The sequence below is a fragment of the Mchenga conophoros genome, linkage group LG4 (genome assembly GCF_057382185.1).
Source record: "Mchenga conophoros isolate Kocher_MC1m ecotype Shallow Benthic linkage group LG4, M_conophoros_male_GT1.1, whole genome shotgun sequence".
Classification (NCBI taxonomy): Eukaryota; Metazoa; Chordata; class Actinopteri; order Cichliformes; family Cichlidae; genus Mchenga; species Mchenga conophoros.
In genome coordinates, this window is record NC_140529.1 from 25,079,517 (window position 1) to 25,085,647 (window position 6,131).

Below are 6,131 nucleotides of genomic sequence, written 5' to 3' on the forward strand. Positions count from 1 at the left end.
ATGACATATAAGAACCAGTCAATTTACAATAAAAGATCAACTATTTAATTTTTATCTGTTGTTGGGATCATAATTTACAAACATTTGAGTCAGGTCATGAACTTATCAGGAAACAGTTTACTGAGGCCATAGAGCAAAAGTAGATAACGTCTGCCTCCCAGCAGACTTCTATATAATCAGATTCAATTCAATTCAATTTTATTTATATAGCGCCAAATCACAACAAAAGTCGCCTCAAGGCGCTTCATAGATACAGAGAAAAACCCAACAATCATATGACCCCCTATGAGCAAGCACTTTGGCGACAGTGGGAAGGAAAAACTCCCTTTTAACAAGAAGAAACCTCCGGCAGTGTCAAGGTCTGCGGAGGCAGACCGTGCGGAACGGTGTGTGGTGGACCCAGGTGCGAACACAAACGAGGATGCAGAAGTGGATTCCAACAAAAACGAGCCTTTTATTATGGCTGAAAAACTCATAGAAAAGAACAAAGTAACTGAGGGAAAACCTGAACATAGACTGGGAAACTATGACTCTAATGAGATTTAGACAGCAAAATGCAAACTATGGCTGGGATACTACGACAAGGGGTAGGGGAGATAACACAGACGACGCGACACAGGCTACATGAAACACAGAGACTAAATACACATGAGGGATGATCAGGGGAAGTGGATGCACACGGGGAACACAGGTGACACTGATAATCATAACAAGACACGGCAGGAGTGAACGTAACACTGATGGGAGATGGGCAAAGTAAAGCAGGACGTACACAGAGGTTCAAACAGGAGGAGAGAGAGCACGGGGAGAACGCAGACATAACGGGCTGGGGAAAACATAGAATAAAGCACAAAGGGAGACGAGGGCTCATAAATACATAGAGGGCACACAGGGGGGAAGAGCCATGAAGGGAAAACACTTAGGGAACAACACAACAGGGCAACTCAGAAAACATGGCCTAAATAAGGAACAAAATACAAAAATACATGAAAACTAAGAATACTGGGCCCACATGGCCCAGGACCATGACACCACCCCCCCCTAAAGGGCTGGCTCCCGACAGCCCAAACCCGAGAAACCAAAACAAAAACAGAAAACAACCCACCCAGGGCGGGAGGCGGGGGACCAGGACGGAGGGACCAGAACGGGAAACAAAATAAACAACAGAAAACACGGGAGCACATGACCATAGTCAAAACAAAGTTCAGGGGGCCGACCCAGAGCCCACAGGCACCAGAGTCCACGGGTCACACGGTCGGGGGGCCGACCAGGCGGGTGGCAGAGCTGGTCCGGAGGCCAGCCGCGCGGAAGGCAGCGGCGGCGGCGAAGGAGACGACGGAGCAGTTCAGGGGGCCGGCCGCGCGGAAGGCAGCGGCGGCGGCTCTCCAGTGTCAGGCGTACTGGCCGAGGCCCGGTGGGCACAGGACCAGTCGAGGCGGGACCAGGCGAAGCACAGGCTGAGGCTGCAGCGGACGAAGGCTCTGAGGCTGCAGCGGACGAAGGCTCTGAGGCTGCAGCGGACGAAGCACAGGCTGGACCAGGCGTAGCAGAAGGTGGCTGGATGGGCTCCTCGGGCCCTCCAGCAGACGAGGCGTGAGGCTGGTGCGGTTTTCCAGAACCCCCAGCTGACGAGGAAGGTTGCTGAACGGGCCCCTCGGACCCTCCAGCGGAGACAGGAGGCTGAACGGGCCCCTCGGACCCTCCAGCGGAGACCGGAGGCTGAACGGGCCCCTCGGACCCTCCAGCGGAGACAGGAGGCTGAACGGGCCCCTCGGACCCTCCAGCGGAGACAGGAGGCTGAACGGGCCCCTCGGACCCTCCAGCTGACGAGGCTTGAGGCTGAACGGGCCCCTCGGACCCTCCAGCGGAGACAGGTGGCTGAACGGGCTCCTCGGGCCCTCCAGCTGACGAGGCTTGAGGCTGAACGGGCCCCTCGGGCCCTCCAGCGGAGACAGGTGGCTGGATGGGCTCCCCGGGCCCTCCAGCGGAGACAGGTGGCTGGACGGGCCCCTCGGACCCTCCAGCTGACGAGGTAGATGGCGGCGTGGGAGCCGCGGAGTCCTGGATGAGCTCATCCGAGCTCCCAGCAGGAGCTGATGCAGAGCCAGAGAGATTTGAGACCCCTGGCTGAATGTGAAGCTGACCAGCGGACCGTACTGCTATCGGGGACTGGGCTACAGGAGCTACTGGGGCCTGCGCTACAGGCGGCACTGGAGCTACTGGGGCCTGCGCTACAGGCGGCACTGGAGCTACTGGGGCCTGCGCTACAGGCGGCACTGGAGACTGCACTGAGGGTGGCTGCGCTGCAGGCGGCACTGGAGACTGCACTGAGGGTGGCTGCGCTGCAGGCGGCACTGGAGACTGCACTGAGGGTGGCTGCGCTGCAGGCGGCACTGGAGACTGCACTGAGGGTGGCTGCGCTGCAGGCGGCACTGGAGACTGCACTGAGGGTGGCTGCGAGGGAGCTAACTGAACTGAGGGTGGCTGCGAGGGAGCTAACTGAACTGAGGGTGGCTGCGAGGGAGCTAACTGAACTGAGGGTGGCTGCGAGGGAGCTAACTGAACTGTGAGGGGCTCAGAGCGCCGGCGGCGAGAGTGCCGCTTCTTTCTATCCGTGGAAGCGGGCGGGGTGAGCGGTGGAAGTCCCTGGCAACTCCGGGGACCCCCGAGAGCGAGGCGCGTTCCCCGAAAGACTTGCTCACAGTCGGGGGTCAGCCACGGCTCCCACCGGAGCTTCTCCTCCAGCTCCGCGAGAACCACCTGCTCCCGTTCAGCGATGTCCCGGGCAATGATTTGTGGGGACATCTCCTCAGAGCCGAAAATCACTGCTGACACGGACTCGGAGGCGGCTTCGGCCAGCGGTTCCGGCCCAGGCGACTGCTCTGACGACACCCCGGACTCGGGCTGCGCTGACGTGCGGCGGCGACGAAGGCGCCGCTTCCTCCTAGCAGCGGCTGTTGACACAACATTGATAGCTGTGACGGCTGGCTCCTCATCCTCCGACCACATCCGTGCCAGAAAGGAGGCTGGAGAAGCGAAGTCCGAACGAAACGGCGAGGGTGAGCGGCTCGTGTACGAAGGCATGGATGGTAGCGACCCCAGGTTGCGTCCGAGTCTCAGTGAGCCAACTTTAATCACCCCGGAGCCGCAAGATGGTGGAGGCGGTGATGGGGAAGTTGCGTGACAGCGGAACGGTGGTGACGCGGCCCGTGCGCTGGGCGCCTGCTCCTGAGGACGGGGTTGGAGGATGGTGCGGAGGTAATCAGAAATCAGGGGGGGTAGCGCCTCCCACAGCCAGGGGAACACGGTTACGCTCACCCGCAATGGGTGAAGCAACTCCTCCGTATCCTCCTCCCCGGAACGCTGCATCCACTGACAGCATAGCGCTTCCACTGTCTGAACGACCTCCCTTCTCTGTGTCGCTGGGTCCATACTGGTCGCGTCGTACTGTCAAGGTCTGCGGAGGCAGACCGTGCGGAACGGTGTGTGGTGGACCCAGGTGCGAACACAAACGAGGATGCAGGAGTGGATTCCAACAAAAACGAGCCTTTTATTATGGCTGAAAAACTCATAGAAAAGAACAACAAAGTAACTGAGGGAAAACCTGAACATAGACTGGGAAACTATGACTCTAATGAGATTTAGACAGCAAAATGCAAACTATGGCTGGGATACTACGACAAGGGGTAGGGGAGATAACACAGACGACGCGACACAGGCTACATGAAACACAGAGACTAAATACACATGAGGGATGATCAGGGGAAGTGGATGCACACGGGGAACACAGGTGACACTGATAATCATAACAAGACACGGCAGGAGTGAACGTAACACTGATGGGAGATGGGCAAAGTAAAGCAGGACGTACACAGAGGTTCAAACAGGAGGAGAGAGAGCACGGGGAGAACGCAGACATAACGGGCTGGGGAAAACATAGAATAAAGCACAAAGGGAGACGAGGGCTCATAAATACATAGAGGGCACACAGGGGGGAAGAGCCATGAAGGGAAAACACTTAGGGAACAACACAACAGGGCAACTCAGAAAACATGGCCTAAATAAGGAACAAAATACAAAAATACATGAAAACTAAGAATACTGGGCCCACATGGCCCAGGACCATGACAGGCAGAACCAGGCTCAGGGAGGGGCGGCCATCTGCTGCGACCGGTTGGGGTGAGAGAAGGAAGACAGGATAAAAGACATGCTGTGGAAGAGACACAGAGGTTAATAACAAATATGATTCAATGCAGAGAGGTCTATTAATACATAGTGAGTGAGAAAGGTGACTGGAAAGGAAAAACTTAATGCATCATGGGAATCCCCGGCAGCCTACGTCTATTGCAGCATAACTAAGGGAGGATTCAGGGTCACCTGGTCCAGCCCTAACTATATGCTTTAGCAAAAAGGAAAGTTTTAAGCCTAATCTTAAAAGTAGAGATAGTGTCTGTCTCAGATGCCCTCTTGAAACCCAGGTAGTCACAACTGGAAAAATTACAGGTTTAAGGTGCTTTCTCTTTAGTTTCTTTTTCCCACTCAGAAGCTACAGGTTGCACCTTATATCTAGGATATGCTGTAATCAGCCACCTAGCTGCTAAGCCATGAACGCTTGTGCCATGAAGCTTCTTTTACGATTGTTTTACAGATGTTTGTAAAGGCAGATTGCATGGCTAGATACCTGATTTTATAAACCTGTGGCAAACACCGATTGCAGGTGTTATGAATAAGATGACAGGCTCTTGTATTTCCCTTCCAATGTTTGCCTTGATTCAGGTTAACACACTCTGCAGAACAGAGAGAAAAGGTAATGCTGGTCAGCTCCTGAACAATCTACACAGTGTGGTAGATGTTTGTATGTGTGTGTGTGTTCTGTTGGTTAAATAAGAAGGAAGAATTCACGGACACTGAACACATGTTATGTTTTGCCCTTCTTCCTCTGTCAGCAGGCCAGAGACGTCAGTCATTTATGTTTGAGAGTGTGTGCATAGCTGCCTCGAGGAGTGGCCAACAATGATTTACACCTCCTACACCGCACAACAATGAATATGTCATTTAAAATAGCAGGTGTTCGCATGCTGCTTAGCTCATGGAAAGCAAATTAAAGGGAGAGGGGGGAAAGAGAGAGGAGTGTGTGTGCAAGGGAAGGGAGACGGGGGTAGGTCTGAAGCTGAATTAAAGTCTAAAATGGGGTAGTCAAACTGGCAGGCAGGTCACTGAGTTTCCCAACCGTGGCTGGGCCTGTTTCTCATCCTGGGACAATAACTTTGCCAGGCTACTTCAAACAGAAGTGGTACCATTTATGCTGTTACAATTATTAGCTTTTGGTAAAAGTCATGTCAGAGATATTCGGGTCAGAGTAAAACCACTGAATTTTAAAGCATTTGGGGTTAGTGGGAACTGTGCATGCATGTGTCTGAGTGCTCCCGTTTCAGCACAATCTGCAATGACATCATTTCGCCGAGGAAAAGAGAAATGTGAAAAACTGCACCGACCAACTGAGCCACCAGAAAACGTTTAAATACCACCAAGGCAGTTATGTTTCTTCTGAGGGGGAAAAAAACTTAGAGGATGATAACAGCAAGAGAGAAAGCGGCAAATAATGCAAGAATGATGTAGGAATACAGAGAAACCCTCATGTTATATAAAAAGAACGTTAAAAGGACGCCGCAGAGATGAGAAGCTTTAGAGAGAAGGCGAAACAAAAAGGGATTTGCTCCTTTGCAAGACAAAGAGAACAAATGGGGTGCTGTGAAGTCTGAGAGCGGGCAATGTTAACATGCTGTCAGAGATCCCTACACAGTCCTTCCTCTCTGCCGCCATCTCTCCATCACTCACTCCTGCTTCCCCCCCACTGTCATGACCTTCCCTCAGAAGCCACTCTGTCAAACAGCTTCCACTCAGAACCCTGACTTTCAGCCTCACCTCACATCAAAGACGGTCATGTCATGGGGGGGGGTTCAGAAAAATACCCTCGCAGCCTTTAAGTGGATGTAACAGGAAGTTGAAAGCCAGCAGAGCAGTTCACAAATGTTTTTCACAAGACAGATGTTGTTAGAGTATTAGTAGTATTCCCGAACACTCGAGATTGTTTTGAATAACAGTGAAACTGGAATTTGACTTCCTTATTT